This window comes from Mustela erminea, chromosome 13 (assembly GCF_009829155.1).
Source record: "Mustela erminea isolate mMusErm1 chromosome 13, mMusErm1.Pri, whole genome shotgun sequence".
Lineage (NCBI taxonomy): Eukaryota > Metazoa > Chordata > Mammalia > Carnivora > Mustelidae > Mustela > Mustela erminea.
Genome location: NC_045626.1, coordinates 37,432,873 through 37,449,759, shown reverse-complemented (window position 1 = coordinate 37,449,759; position 16,887 = coordinate 37,432,873). Strand labels below are relative to the sequence as shown.

General features: G+C 37.4%; 1 protein-coding gene across 26 annotated transcripts in view; it reads left to right on the top strand.

Moving 5' to 3' along the window:
* Nucleotides 1-16,887, top strand: part of DTNA (dystrobrevin alpha) — a 356,301-nt gene that overhangs the window by 90,967 nt on the left and 248,447 nt on the right. For 6 of the 26 annotated variants that reach the window (XR_004277999.1, XR_004277998.1, XM_032310173.1 and 3 more), the window contains exon 1: nt 5,287-5,633. The exons of 2 other annotated variants lie outside the window; for them this stretch is intronic. The gene's annotated coding sequence lies outside the window, so the exon portion shown is untranslated. Of the gene's footprint in view, nt 1-5,284; nt 5,634-16,887 lie in introns of those variants that run through there. 18 more of the 26 variants (XM_032310185.1, XM_032310184.1, XM_032310193.1 and 15 more) reach the window with 9 other exon arrangements.

Here is a 16,887-nt window from a genome sequence, read left to right as displayed (position 1 = left end):
TTTGTATTCTCATTGTAAAGGTGAGGACATAGTAAGCCCTTGGAGTTTGATCTGTCCTGGGTTGCATAGCTGTCAGGCGTAAAGGCAAAAGTTATCTGTATTTTTAGAGTTATCTGTCTACTTGGGCCAAATAGCTCTTAATGAGTAAATTACATATATAGAATGATCAACTCATTCTGGTTTGCTGGATATTTTCTTGGTTTTAGCACTGAAAATCTAGGATTTGCATACTGGGAAACCCCTCAGTTTCTGTAAAATTGGGGTGGTTGGTCACTTTACATATAGAGCTCATCCCAGGAGACTGTCATAGATACCCATCCTGGGAACAGAAAGAGATACAGGAAACAAAAGATAAGGAAACTGATCAAGAAAGTTTATTTAGACAAGGGTGAAGAGGATTTCTTACCCATACCAAAGAAAACCAATTTTAGCAACCACAATAACACAACAAAACAATTACCATTGACTTTTCAAAACGGTTTATGTAACCAAATATATCTTTATGTTTAAGATCCATGTCCATGTCATGAAGTGTCCAAAAGACATAAATTTCACACTACCAGATCTTGAAAAGTAAAGACCTAACTTAGGTGTTTCATGAGAAGAAATCACAAAATACATAGCCAGATGTCCTATGGCCAGACATCCCAAACCACCCCTCCAACTCTTTCTCTCCTCCAAGTCTACCTCATCAAAGTAGCTGCTGCCTAGTCTGGCTTACAGCCTGGCACCTGCTTCTAGTGGACCAGATTCATTCCCTGCTCCCTTCCTTTCTTCTCACTTGTCCCTTTAAGTTCACTCTTTTCTTTGGATATTTTCCATACACTTCTTAAAATTAACATAAGCCCCCTTCAGCTTCATCTGTGTCTCTTTCCATATTGAAGAGCCTCCTCATTCCCCTTCCCCTTCCAACATCCACCTGCCATTCAACAGACCCAGAGGAGAAATAGAGATGCCTCTTCAAAAGCCAGAAGGAGAATGAGATGAGAAAAAGCTGCAGTAACTTTAGTTTGAATATTTTGGGTGGTGTGTGTGTGCGTGCATGTGTGTGTGTGTGTGTGTGTGTGTACCTAGAAATCATTTTTATAGGACTCCTACTAGTCTTAACCTTTCCTTCTAATGCCTACAAAAGTTATAGTAGAAAATCATGGTGCGTGTACATTTATATGATATGATTTTTAATCTAAGCATTAGCCCATGTCTTTCTGTTGTCATAAAAAGTATCATTGTTCCCACTCTACCAAACATGATGCTATTGTTAGTATATTCATACATACAGACCTTTCCATAATTAGGGCTATTTTAATGCCATATGTATTCAAAATGAGTGCCCATTTCATCCAATTTTTAAATTGATTGGCATTTAATAGTATTATACATAACATGCTGCTGTTTTGAATCTCTTCCATATCTGTTGTTATAGCCTCCATTTTTAAATGTTTTTTTTTTTTAAACATTTTATTTATTTATTTGACAGACAGAGATCACAAGTAGGCAGAGAGGCAGACAGAGAGAGGGGGAAGCAGGCTCTCCACTGAGCAGAGAGCCCTATGCGGGGCTTGATCCCAGGACCCTGAGATCATGACCTGAGCTGAAAGCAGAGGCTTTAACTTACTGAGCCACCCAGGCGCCCCTTTAAATGTTTTTTAATGTATAGTTTTCTATTTTTTCTTGGGAAGTGTCTATTTTAATTGCTTTCAAAGAACTATAGTTTGGATTTATTAATTGTTCCTTGGGGTGGGGGGAACTACTCACCACTCCCCTCACACACACACACACAAATGTATTTTTGTATAGTGTCTTAGTCCATTCAGGCTGCTATAACAATACACCCCTGACTGGGTGACTTATAAACAGTAAGAATTTATTTCTCATAGTCTGAAAGCTGGAAGTCCCTATCAAGACACTAACAAGTTCATTGTCTAGTGAGGGCCTGTTTCCTGGTTCACGGAGGGCCATCTTTTGCTGTATTCTCACATGGTATAAGGGACAAAGGTGCTCTCTGGAGGTCTCACTTGAAGGGCACTGATCCCATTAATGAGGGCACCACCCTCAGGACCTAATCAACTTCCAAAGGCCCTACTTCCTAATGCCATCATATTTCAAATTATGTTTCAATATATGGATTGGGGGTGTGCATAAATATATATATATATATATATATATATATATATATATATATATGTGTGTGTGTGTATATATATATATATATATTTTTTTTTTTAAGTTATATGCGGGGGTGCCTGGGTGGCTCAGTGGGTTAAAGACTCTGCCCTCGGCTCAGGTCATGATCCCTGGGTCCTGGGATCGAGCCCCACATTGGGCTCTCCGCTCAGCAGAGAGCCTGTTTCCTCCTCTCTCTCTGCCTGCCTCTCTGCCTACTTGTGATCTCTGTCTGTCAAATAAATAAATAAAATCTTAAAAAAAAAATAAAACCAGTTATATGTAAAAGACCAAAAAAATCATCTGAAAAACCATCCTTCTGAGAATATTACCTATTCTAGTTTCTAAAGATCCCAACAAGGATAAAAATAACAGGGATCACTTGCTTTTCAATGACCCGATTCTTTATCCACATAGGTCCCTTACAGATCATCTGTAAGATCTGAGTTTGAGCACCTTACTCACCCCATAAGGAGCCTCCTACTAGCATTTGCCATCCACAGAACTGTGCTAATATAGTCTATTTCTGGAGAATGGAGCACAGATTAACTGCTTGTTCATGATAAATCAAGGGTATTTGATTTGCCTGTTACATGCCCAGTTTTCTTTGGAAGCAAGCCCTGGAAGCTATTTTTCTGATCAAATCCTAACTCTTGTGTTAGTGCTTATGATAGAGAAAAATAACATTTACTCATGATAAAGACTGAATTCTAGCAATTATAAATCTTATCAATTACCTTGTGAAGGTTCAGGGGAAAAGAAAACAGGAAAAAGAATTCCCATTATGCTCACTCAACCTTGAGGCTGGACTAATGCGGACTGTTCTAGAATTTCCATGACAGGCACAGATGCAAACATGAGGGGAGATAAACTTGGTAACCCAAGAACATATCTGATTGATAAATGTTACACTATAAGGAGTGGCTAGTAACAATTCAAAAAGAAAATGATTACAGCTCAGTAGCTAATACAAAATATTAGAAGGACCTAGTATTTCCTTTTTTTTCTCTATTTTTCTTAGAAGTCAGCAATCTCAACAAGAATGATCTTAGCAATATTTTCCATGTTGGTTTTTAGAGTTAATCACTCACACAGACACAAGAGTTATGATTTTCTTTCTTCAGCAAAGGGACTCAGTATCTAATATAACTTCTATATAATCTTTCCGTTAGTGACTTGAAAAAGGATAATTTTCCCCAAAACCATTAAGATAGATATATAGCGAGCCAATATATAACCATTTTCCATAAATTAAAATATGTGCTTTTACATAAACATTTCTTTAGTTTCAAAAAACATTTCTTGACTGTCAGTTACATGCTAGTGTTCACTAGATACAACATAAGCGAATTGTGTGGCTAAACGTGAACCAGACAGCGTAGCGTCAACCCCGTCCTTCTCGTCCCAGTTCATGTGAGTTTTGACACCATCCATTAGCCTTGGGGAGGAGTGTTTTGATAGAGGGAAGAAGACACACAAGGACAGAGACATGTGCATCTGCTTTTGGGTGAGTGATTATTATTTTCTATTTATTTATGAAGTAATCTGGATACGCCCATCTATCAGCATTGCACATAGCTTGAAATGTCCCTAAGACAATCAACTTTGAGAATAAGAATAAGGAAAGTTTCTTCCTCCTCTACCAACTTCTTTTAATTTTTTTTTTAAAGGACATCTAGTAACAGGTTTATGGAGTGGGCAAGCTGGCAGGATGCCAATCTATACTGGGCATCAAAATATCACCAAAATACATTAGTCACGTGATGCTCGCTCAAGTGTTCACTCATGGTTCCCTAACACGGTCTTGTTCAGATGTGACACCAGACCACCTAGAACAGAAAATGTAAACCCAGCCACAAACAAACAGAGTGAAGGCTGTCTTTTTGGAGTCAACCTTTTGCCGCTACATATTTTTGAGATGTGTGTACAAGTTGCAAGGAGCAGCTGAGGCCACACCACTACCCTGAGCCCAGCCAGCTGACAGTTGCCCAGAATTGGCAGCCACATTCAGATGAAATTTGGAAAGCCAAAATGCGTGGGGTTGTGGTTTGCCCGATTGCTGAAATGATAAATGCTTTATTGGGCCTTTCAAGAAGTTGTCTGGTCCATAAAATGTCATACAGTACATTCACTCTTATAAACATGGAGAGGTAAGTTACTTGCAGCAGCAGCAAAACTTTTGGCCCCAGTGCCCACTAAATAAATACTAAACACAAGTTTATTAGTAGTGATTTGAAGGGACTGTACATTGGTCATCCTTGTCCAACCCTATTTGAGGAAACATATCTTTTTCTCATTTCCATGCACTCAGTTTTTGTTTGTTCAGGTGTGTGTGTATGTGTGTGTGTGTGTGTGTGTGTGTGTAGTTAGTCCTCACCAGTTTGCAAGACAGTCCTCGAAAAGAAGACTTGACAGGGAGATAGAAGTGGTTTTTTCCTATGTACCCTCTTTCCCTGCTGTCTGCAATATAAAATAGAGGATAATTGAAATCAGTTTTTCCACAATTCTTATGAACAAGGTTTTCTCTCACAGAAAAGCCACAGAATTGAACAGCTGCACTCCAGAATACTGTCAAGCAGGCAGCGTGACTGTTTCTTCCCCCACTGGGTCCCAGCGCTTTGACTAATAAGGAAATTCAACTTTTAACACAAGATTTGCCATTTCACTTTTTTACTGCACGCATAGCCATTTGGGGTAAAATTACATGTGACTACGAAAACTTAAATGCTGTGCGACATCAAAGATACCTGTAATGCCCCCCAAATATTGGCTCCATTCTCCTCAAAGTTAAGGGGGAAAAAAAAATCCAGGAAACTTACTTGTTCGTATTATGTGTACCTGGGGAAGTTTTTCATGCAGAGCAACAGAACAAAACTTGAGCTGCCTTGCTTTCTGCTTCCAGGAATGCCAATCAGAGAACATTCTTTTTCAGACAGCCAAGTTTGGAAGTCAGTTGGTTTCTGGCAGTAAGAAGGGGGGAGGGGACGGCGGGAGGGAAAGCACAGTGAGTCCTCAGGCTGATCTGAAGTTTCCAAGTGTTTCCGTAATAGCCGTCAATGAAAGCATCTCCTTTCACCCACGCAGAGACAGGTAAAAAGACAGCTGAGTAAATGGGCATTAGGTGGAGAGGCAGCGGAAGCTCAGTCAGAGGAAGGAGGGGGGAGGCGGGAGGGCGTTTGAAAGCCTGCCATTGGTGAGCTTACCAAAGGCATCTGCCAGTGGAACTTCAATGGAATGTGAAACCAAATCATTTTCAAGTTAAAGATAGACACAGTATACACCAGGATCTAGAAGCTGGATTTTAAACGCCTCTCGCTCCCTAGAATTTCAGAGAGTTCTGTTATGACCTCTGTCGTAATTAACAATTTGGATAAAGTTGGTTTTTCAAGTGACTGTGCTAAGAATTCGTGGATGGTCTGGATGTCCTGGAATGAAAAGGATTTAGGAGTTCCTGGTGTACATACCCTAGGGTAAGTGAAAAGATTGGCTTTAAGGCGCATCGCTTCTCTGGGAAGGTGAACGTTGAATTTTTCTTTGTATTTGGGTAAATGAAAATGCGATCGTGAAGATTTTCCAGGACTGTCACTTTCTTACCTTTCTTGAGATATCTGGCATTTTACAAGTTATGTAGCAGAATGAAATAGAGTATTTCAGCTTAGTTTTTGAGATTTACCTTGCATGTCTGTCACTTCAGTTCTGCTTCAGTTTATTAGCCTTACTTACATTTTCCTCCCTTAACTCTTTAAACACCCGGCCATTATTGAATTACAATGTCCGTGGCTCTGTGTCACAACAACCATTAAATGTTACTGTGCTTGTGATGCCTTTGGTTGCAACTGTTTTATGGTGAGATGGAGGGATTTCTTTGCCTGGCACAATGACACTTCCTAATTTAGAAAATGAAAAAGGAAATTAAATAAAAGAAGGGAAAAAGAGATGGCCTAAAGGTGGGACGAAAAGCACAAGGGGCCTTTAGAAGATAATATGTGTTTTTAAAAAGAATGAGAAAAAAATAGGCAGTTTTCCATTGAAGAGAACAATTTATTAATAGAAGTTATTTTTTGGTGTCGCCTCATTAATTCCAAGCAGGTTCTCTTCCTCCAAAAGGCTGATATTTGCTAAGTGAATGGAGGCGTTCTGATCATATGAAACTTGAGAGTGGAGGAGGGAGAGTTGTCTTCTTTGCTGTGACCATGCTGCGTTTTAAGGATTTCAAACTTTTTTCTTCAAAAGAAAGAATGACAAACTTCGGTTCTCTTCATGTTTTGACCATGTATAGGTTTTGTTTCTTATTTTGTCGAGTGACCTCTCCGCTCTGCTCTTAGAGACAGATTTCCCAAACTTGCACGGCATTCCTTCTGAATAAATACTGTCCATAATAGTCACAGAGGACATGGTGTGAATTGGAAATTCTCCTTTATATGGGGAAAATAAATCTACTGACGTTCTCAGTACCGCGTGGGGCTGAACAGTTGTTCAATGTAACTGGCTGGGTTTTGCCCTGTCAAATAGACCAGATTCTAATGAACTGAGTCAGCTACACGAAGCACAAACAATGAATGACCTAACACGGATCTTTCAGTTTTTATAAGAATAAATAATATGCAGTGTTGCCCTTCTAAAATGAAAAAATGAGCATTGTCTTGATAGAGTCACTTGATTCGACAACTACCGAATGATCTAGCAAGACCAAAACAAAATGTGAAGTTAGCAAGGCTCAGTTTTGATGTCCTCACCCTCCTTTCTCTGCCTACTTGCCCCTCTTCCCTTCCAGTCCTCCTCCTCCTTCCGGCTGATGAATATCACTGCTCAGTACCCTTCCCTTCTTGCAGTCGAGACCTGTCTTCCAGAAAGTTTGCAGTGAATTTTCGCTTCATTTCTCCACAAGCGGATGGTACCTTGTATATTTTCCCTGGTGACATTGACTCCTGTTCCCCTTGCTTTGCTCAGCTGAGTCCTGATCTGTTCATTGTAGGAGTGAGCCTGGTAGAAAGTGTAGGTGTTTCTGAGAAATTTATGAGCGTAAACATGTGTGTGCTCACTATGTACACATGAACATGCACAAGCACCCTTCCAGGTGACTTGTACTCAACTAATATATTTCTGATTGAATTATACATCTAAGTAAAATTATATCAGGCCTTTCAGTGTGGGGTTTTGTTTTTGTTTTCAGTGTATCCAAAGAAAACCAAAAAAGAGCACAAATTTTTAAATTCTAAAATGTAAGTATTTTAAACCATGAGGCCAAATAGTGTTGACAAGGAGGATGAGTATTTCTCTGCTGCTGTCATGTCACTCATAGTTTCTAGTTCCCTGCTGAAATTTGTCAAGTTTGAGCTTTATTTCATTGAATATAGTACATGTAGTTTTATAATATATGTCTGCTAATTCTAGTATCTCAAGAGTTACTGGATTTGTTTTTATTATTATTGTTCCTGGAGTTCTTACTGATGGTGTCTTATTTTCTTGGCTGCTTAGATATATGACTGTCTGGTGGAAATGTATTTTAAAAATCACTTGTAAGAAGAAATTGAGACCTAGTGGCGACAGTGTTTTCCTTCAGAGGAGTTGTTGGTTTGCTTCTGTTAGGCACCTGAGAGCAATATCAGACCAGAGTTTTCTTTGTCAAAGCACAACATCAAAGTTTCCTGAATGACCCCTGTGTAAGAAACAAGGTTGCAGAACTGGTGAGGAATCATTTGGGGGCGGGGGGGTGTTCACTCCTATCCTGAAGGAAGGTATGCCTTTTGATATCCCAAGTTAAAGTAGTATTAGTTTATTCATGCCCTTACTTGAGGACCATGGGCTTTGACATTCCCACAAAACCTATAAGGCTACCCAAAGTGCAGCTGGTTTCACAAATTTTTGTTCCCAATACTCACATGCCAAGAGCCAAAGCTTTCAAAGATAAATTACCTCTCTTGAGTTCTGGTCTTCCAAATTTCTGTATGTGAAAACATCTCCATCTTATTAGCTCTTTGCTGCTTCAATATTTTATTTTATTTTTAAAGGTTTTATTTTTATATTTGATGGACAGAGATCACAAGTAGGCAGAGAGGCAGGCAGAGAGAGAGGAGGAAACAGGCTCCCTGCTGAGCAGAGAGCCTGATGCAGGACTCGATTCCAGGACCCTGGGATCATGACCTGAGCCAAAGGCAGAGGCTTTAACCCACTGAGCCACCCAGGCACCCCTGTTTCAATATTTTAAATTTCTTTAGTGAGTGGGAGTGTCAGTCCAATTTCATTACTGTTACCAGAAAAGTAAATCCACTCTACTACTTCTATAGTCACTTTTCTTTTTTTTTTTTTTTAATATATTCATGCTAGAAAAGGTGTTAGGCAGTCTGCTAACATCATTGATGATTTTGGTTAGTTTTTCTGACTTTTAGTTTTAGTTGTGACCTTTTGGGGGAATTTGCAAATGCATAGAGGATTCATGTTTCCCAGCCTTATTTGAGCTGTCAACAATACTTAACAGCCCTTTCATTTGTCCCTAGCTGGCCTCTTTCCTTAGTCATCTCTTCAGTCTCTCTAATCCACCCCACTACCATCACTGACAGCTGTTGACCTTGACTCCTTTCACTTTCTGTTGGCCTTTATCCAAGTGTCTCCACATTTTAAAAATCATCTTCAATACATTCCTTCCTTTCCATTCCCCTTGCAACTGCTGTATTTCAGTTCTTCATCCTCTCTCTAGGGTATTATTGTGGTCTTCCAGTTGTTCTCCTGCCTCTTGGGTCTACCTCCCAACACATCTCCCACCCTGGGACCAACAAAATCATAGACATGAATGAATTGCCCCCTTACTTAAGGATCCCTAGTAACTCACCATTCCCTTCAAAATAAAAAATCCCTAGTAGCTCACTATTCACTTCAAAATAAATAAGTATGTCTTAAAGGTCTTATCACAAAGCCTCAACTTATTTGTCTAACACCATCTCCAGTACTTCCCTGATTATCACCAATGCTATAATCACACATAATTCCTGCCTCTAGAATATTCCATACACTATTGTATCTCTATGCTAGTCTACCTTCCTGCTCTATCCCCACCAGAGTACCCATTGTTTATCTCCTTTGTGGATAAATCCTACTTCTTCAAAGTTGACCTTGTAAGTCACCTTCCCTGAATTTTCTTTACTTATATAGTTTACCTGCTATTCTGGGAACCTCTGATGGGAGGGACTTCATATGCATCATTTTTGTATTCTCAGTAACTGACACATAGAAACCAGTTAATTTAAATTTAAGGAAATGGACAACTATTATGAGGAAGTTTTTTTCTCAATAATTCTTTACTCACTTTATTCTTTTTCATCCTAAACATCATTATTCTTCTTACCTTAGACCTTTTTCTGGAATCGTGATCATTAATGTTCCTCTGCATCAAGTAGGGTCAGTTAAAAAGGCATGTGTTTGTTTGGTTATTGCCATTTTGTGGGGAGGAGTCCATCTATTTCCATTTTTGCCAAATGAGACTCGTTGTGATGATGAGAGAGATCTTGGAAGTTTAAGTATAAATTACCTGTATATTGTCAGATTCACGATGAAAAGAAAAGTCACAGAGTTGGAAAACTGACATGTTTCAACAAATCTAGCCCACACTGCTGGGTAACACCAATGGAAAAGTCAACCTGAGACAACTAGATCAAAATAATCTCACTGCACATAGCCTGAATCTGAACAATCAGAAAACACTGGATTGTTGCTCAGATCACAATGTGGTGCCAGAAGGAAGCAGTTGATTCCTTATGTGATATGACATTGTCACCCTAAATCTTAAAAGTGGCTGAAATTTTCATTGGAAAACTTTAGGGACTTAAATGTTAATCTCATTTTGCTATGCTGAATTTAAACAACCATAACATCATTGCATTTAATTATTAAAAACTGAACAGTTGTTGAGAACCAGAGAGAGAGGAATTACAGCTTATTAATCTTAAGATGTTTAACTAATTTCATATTCTTCAGATCATTTATAAATTTGTCACACAATTATTACATGCCTTTGATATACCAACACCTGAGATTCAGAAAAATAAGAAACTTAGTTGATATCTTTTTCTATATACAGTTGATATCTTTCCTACCTCCACAAAGGAAAAAGCCTTAATATGGATGGGGTAAAAAAATATTTTAAAGATAAATAATAGATAAATAAATAAATATTACTTTAAATAAGAATCTTTTAATCTAATCAAATACTCAAAGTCAATATCTAGATGAGAACCCAGATTTATCTGTAACAAAATATGAAAATATAATATTATAAACCTTTTCTTTTTTCCCTCATCAGTAAAAAACAATTTAAGACTAGCTCTTGAAAATTGGTTGATTTTAAATCTCAGCTTTCAAGTAGCTGAGCTAATTTGTTTTATTAATTCAATAAATCTCTATCAAGCTCCTAACTTGTGGCTTAACTGTGCTGGATTAAGAAATTATTTATCTAGTCCTCTTTACTGGGCACTTACCCTGGAGTCTGTCATGTTAAAACAATGGATGTAATTAACAAATTTGTTTATATTTTTCTCTAATTTCTATTCTTAATATAGTCATGCTAATCTCCATACTTGTTAAAAAGTCACTTTGCCTTTCTTCAACAATTGTTTTAGGAGTCTTGTGGTTATTTTAATTTTTTTTTAATCTGTATTTACCAGATGGTCTCTTACAGAATCATCTAAAGAGACCTAAACAAATTATTTAAAAAGAAAAAGAAGTAGAACATGTCTTCTTTTTTTTTTAATTTTTTCAATTTATTTATTTTCAGAAAAACAGTATTCATTATTTTTTCACCACACCCAGTGCTCCATGAACATGTCTTCTTATCGCAAAGGAGACTTGTTGTATCTTAATATAAAATATAAGTACATTTATTTGCATAAATAAAGTTGGATTTTGCATTCTTGCAAGATAAATATGGCATGAAGATGACTCAGGGACAGCCTGAGTCACGAAAGCTTTGTAAAGCTTCGTGTATTCTAAAGAGGGCAATAGTTATTTTTACTATTTTTCTTTTTTAGTCTCACTTTACTTTTTGTGCCTCATTCCTGTGTAATGTAGTAGCACATAGATTTATGAGAATTCACTGAGTTAATCATAGTTCAAGAACACAGTTGCCTCTACTAATTGTATTAAGAGATGTAGATTAATTTTGAATGAAATCTATCTTCTAATGAATATGAACTTCCTACTCCTAGACTGTTCATTGCCACCCATTTGTAGCAACATATTTACTCATCAAAAGATGTTGTTTTTAACACTTCAGATAAGTGTAACAATTCTTCTCTAAACCGCATCCAATGTTTTATACTATTTGGTAGGTAAGAGACATATGGCATTTTCTTTTATACATGATAAAACGAAGATGCAGACATAGGAAGGGCTCCAGATATACTACGTGTGGTTTCCTGAGGTAACAACCCCTAAATCTCAGTAGCTTATAAAATCCAAGTTTTCCTTCTCACTGATGCAAATTATCTACTGAAGTTTAGCTGCAGGCCCTTCTCCACATTGTTGCTTTCACCTGGAACAGTCCTGTGTTCCTTGGCCAAAGCAAACCATGTGGTCACACCTAACTTCATTTGGCTGAGGAATACAATCCTACCACATGCCTGAAAAGAGAAAGAGCTGGAATTTCTACAAAGACCTCTAATAAATTCCATACTAATGGATGTTAGGCGGTCCCAACCCCCCAGCAGAACAAAGATGTAGACTCAAGTCTTAGGCAGTAAGGAGTAGCCTCTCCTTATCCATGGTTTAGCTTTCCTCGATTTTAATTACCCTGTGGTCAACCGGGTCATCCTCCTTCCGACCAGTGGTCAGAAGGTCAGTCAGTCACAGCCTATCCCTGTGTTTCAAACCCGTATCACTCAGCTCACTTCATCTCCTCATGTAGGCGTTTTATTGTCTCAAATCATCACAGGTAGAAGCGTGAGTACAATACAATAAGAGAGATACTTTGAGAGAGAGAGAGAGACCAAATTTACATAACTTATTACAGTACATTGTTGTAGTTGTTCCATTTTATTATTTTTTAAAGATTTATTTATTTTATTTTAGAGAGAGAAAATGAGTGGGAGGGGCAGAGGGAGAAGGAGAGAACCACAAACAGACTCCCCACTGAGCACAGAGCCCACCGCGGGGCTCAGTCCCCGGACCCTGAGATCAGCACCTGAGCCAAAACCAAGAGTCAGATGCTTAACCGACTACAACACCCAGGCATCCCTGTTCTATTTCATTATTAGTTATTGCTGTTAATCTCTTACTGTGGCTACTTTATAAACTAAACTTAATCCTTGGTGTATATGCATAGGGAAAAAACATGGTAGATTGAGGGTTCGGTACTGTCTGCAGTTTCAGCCATCCAGTAAGGATATTAGACTGTATTCCCATCAGTAATGAGGGACTACTGTATACCTGTGAACAGGTGCCTTGGCAATTTGTAGACAGTTACCTGCTGTCTGATGCTGTCATTTCTTCTCTTTTTTCATCCCCTCATGATCATCCCCACTAAGGCTTTTGACTCCCTAAATCTTTGCTCTTTCCTCAGTCCCTGTGACCTTTCCTGCCCCTGCATTTCTGATTCTTGGGAATCCTAACACTTACCCGTCTTGACACTTACCCATCAGGAAGTCCTGCCCATGAACACCCCATGAAGAGAAAAGAGCCTCTGATAGGGCAATTCCTATAGATTGTAGAGAGCAAAATTGTAACATTACTTCTATGCTTTCCCATCTCTAAGAACTGATGGTGTATAGCAAAAAGAGAGAGAGAGAGAGAGAGAGAAAGACAATGGAGTATATAATTCATTACATCCCCAATACCCAGTTTTCCAAGAGGCAAAATAAAAAGATTAGGGCTAGGGAAAATGCCCCCAGAAGAATGGTGATCTATATTCTGTATTAGAAATGCATTGTTTTGAGTAGGATTTACATCACTTTACATCACTTTGATGTACACTTTGATTACACTTTGATTTTTGTTTTGTGTCTGGTTTTAAACACTAACAAGGCAAAACTGAAGAATTCAAAGATTAATGAGATACTTAAAAATTGGAAATTATTAAGCCAATGTTTTAAGGCCTTTGGATTTTAATATAAATCAGCAAATCCAATTTATGTTCTTGGAAGCAGCAAAACTAGGAAATGCTATGTGCAAAAAGAAAAAAAATGAGCATCCTGGGTCAAGTGCACTTGGAAAATGCTGTATACCATATCTTTCTCTTGGAGATGTAGGTGACCTTTAGTGTTAAGGAGTCTTAAAGTCTGATTTTTTTCAACTCCGTGTTTCTCAAGCTAACTTGTACACACACACACACACACACAAAATTTGATTATCTATAAACACAATGTGCTTCAACATATATCAATACTTATAAATATATCTCATATTTTAACATACTTTTTAATACACATTTTAACACACTTGATAAATTTTTGTTTAAATCACCCCTTGTTCATTGTATTAATAACCAAAAGTAATAACGTGGCAGCTGATGTGAATATTTTGAGAACATAAAGCTGGAAATTTTAAAGGACTTTAAAATATCTTTACTATTGGGTACTTTGTATTCTCCTGATAAATGGCATTGGTTTTAAGCACTAACAGAAATTAAATTTTAAGCTGGTAGGGTGTCCTAATATTTGTTTAACTTTAGTGGGGAATATAATTTGTGATGCTGCCACAATTAGATTGGCTGTATTCATCAGAATCCAGAGTTCCACAGGGATTTGTACTATTTTGCCCACTTCATTCAAAAATCTAAAACTGTTATTCCATTTTAGAATGTGACTACACATTATTAATTTATAAGACTTAGTTACCCTTTCTCTATGAAGACCTCGTGAAAAGAAGAGTAATCTTCAACATCTGTTTCTTTATTTTTTTTTGTTCACCTTCTTTAAGTTCAAAAACTTCAAAGCTTAAAAAGGAAAAGTAAATTGCTGGGTTTCAAAAGATGCTCTATGAAATTTAACATCTATGGGAATTTTTCAGGGCAAGAAAGGTCATAGACTAAGACAAAAAAAAAGTTCTTTTTTTTTTTAGAACATGTGCTATATTCAGTTAAGCTCTGTGACCACTTAAAATGAACCAATTGCTCCATGAACTTTTATACTATCAGCAACTCTAGTCAAAGAAAATTCTAGATATGAGGTTCACTGATTAGTTTGAGGGCGTGCAGTTGTGACGGGGCACATGTCCTTTTGTGACGTCATCCACTCCTATAATATTATTCTGCTTTTTCTCTATCACCATTCCAGTTCTCCTCCTAACATTTTAAAAGCAAGGGATAATTTTATGTTGGTCGGTACATTTTTTTAAAAAAGAAATATACCTGGGAAATATACCTTCTTTCTGTACCATACAAAGAGAAAGCTTTCAATCAAAAGTGTGGGTAACATCATTCTTAGCCCACATTTCTTTCCTGGTTTATTTTTTATTTTTTTAAAAGATTTTATTTATTTATTTGACAGAGAGAGATCACAAGCAGGCAGAGAGGCAGGCAGAGAGAGAGGAGGAAGTAGGCTCCCCGCTGAGCAGAGAGCCTGATGCGGGGCTCGATCCCAGGACCCTGAGACCATGACCTGAGCCGAAGGCAGCGGCTTAACCCACTGAGCCACCCAGGTGCCCCTTATTTTTTTTTTTTTTATATTTTCCCCTGGGGTTCTAATAAGATTCAGAAACCATAATGATATAAGCAACACCTCTAAAAATCCATTGCAGGGCAATCTGAAGATCTCTTCTCAACTCTGCAGGGCTGTTCCTTTGCAACTCTGAATAGTCACACAGCAGAACACTCTATTGTTTGCCAAATTACAAAGTCAATTATATCTACATTCTGAAACTGCCTAGTACCTAAAACATTTGGAGTGCTGAAAAATATCCTGTGTAACCATTTTCCAGACACCAGAACATAAATCTAAATTACTTAGATTTACAGTATTATAATCTCCCTTTTAAAATGACGTGAGGGAAGTGTTTAACTTAATGAGGCAAAGGATCCTGGTGTGCAAGTTACATTATATTTTTCATTGCACAAGGGTAAATTATTGCTTCAGTCTCCTAAATGGTACCCCAGTGGCCTCAAAGACACAAAGTAGCTTCCAGAAATGCCCACTTTTGTCTTAGGCAATAACTTACTCCATGAGAATATGCTTTCTGAGAATTGCCCATAACATTTCTTGCAGTAGACTGAATTTCTTGAAGGTCATTCACAGATGCTAGCCTGAACTTGACTTCTTTTTTTTTTTTTTTTTTAAACTTAGGGACATCGAAGTGCTAAATCTTCAGACATTACCATACAAGAGGGAAACTGATTAACATTTTTGTTCTGTCTAAACCATTTAGAAAACAAGCAAAAAAAAAAAAAATCTGAGTAAGAAATGGAAGGGCATCATATTTTTTCTTAGCATTTCTCCTCTAATCAGAGTTGCTAACTTTTTGAAATAAATAAGTGCCAGTCTATTAGGGTGGTCTATAAAGATTATTGGAATATAATAATTAAGTATAGTGTTCTATATTTGCAAAAAGAATCTTAATCCTATATTGAACACCATATGTATGAATCTAAATGTGTGTGTTGGGGGGGTTAAAGCAAGCTTCACTTTCTAATAAGGAGATATAGGAATTTAATTAAAACAAAACAAAACAAAATACCCTCACCATTCAGTGCTACAGCATTTGGGTAAATGTTAGAGCTTGACAATTTTCAAGGCAGAGACGTTACTCCAGGCTTTCTGCCAAACCATCCCTGGTAATCTGATGACAAGAGATGAAGCAAAGGAAAGTGCTGCTGCCTGGCTTCGTTAGATATGCACTTGCTAAAAGAGAAGCCAACACATTTCTTAGGTAAACCATCAAAATTACAATTTCGAAACACACATCCACGCGCGCGGGCGCGCGCGCACACATGCACACACACACACTATGCTTTTACAAGTCTAGGAATACACACATTAAAATACAATTCTGTGCTTAAGGGAAACACAGAAGTAGCAAACACAGCTAGGGTTGACTGGCTCCTTTATCTTGAGTGGTTTTAATATACAGCCACATTTCTTTCAATGGCTGCCATGGAAGGAATTAAATTACTTGTATCTGGACAACATTCAACATTGCCCTTACATGGTTACATTCTAGCAACTACTTGAAATTCTCATTGATAAATGAATGGATTGTGCCGCTGTTTTCTGTGGTTTATCTACGTGGTTTGGATAAACATGTGTTTTCCTAAACTGCTAAAAAGCAATTTAATGTAATAGTGATATCAGGAAATAATCAGAGCATGCATTTTTATAACAGAAAGACTGGTTGAAATGTTTTAAGTTCTTTGGAGGGAGGGATATTGAGTAAATGATTGTATTTGCATATATTTTTTTGACCACTGGAGGGCTCTCAGATGGTTTTTTGTTTGTTTTTTACTTGAATTCTTTAGAAATCTATTTGATATATGAAATTTCAGTAGAAGAAATTTAAATCTTGACATCATAAAGTCTATATAGTCTCCCAGCCCATGATTTGGTATATATTTTCAAAGTACAAAATGAAAAATCAGATTTAGTTTACTGTGTTCTTTCACTATTTCACAACAACAACAACAAATCACAAATAAGAGAGAAATGAACCATGTACTTTTTAAAATAATCATGTCATAATTAAGACTCGCCAAAATTACATGATCTGCAACCTGTATATTAGAATAAGACATTCCTAAATCTCAGAGTT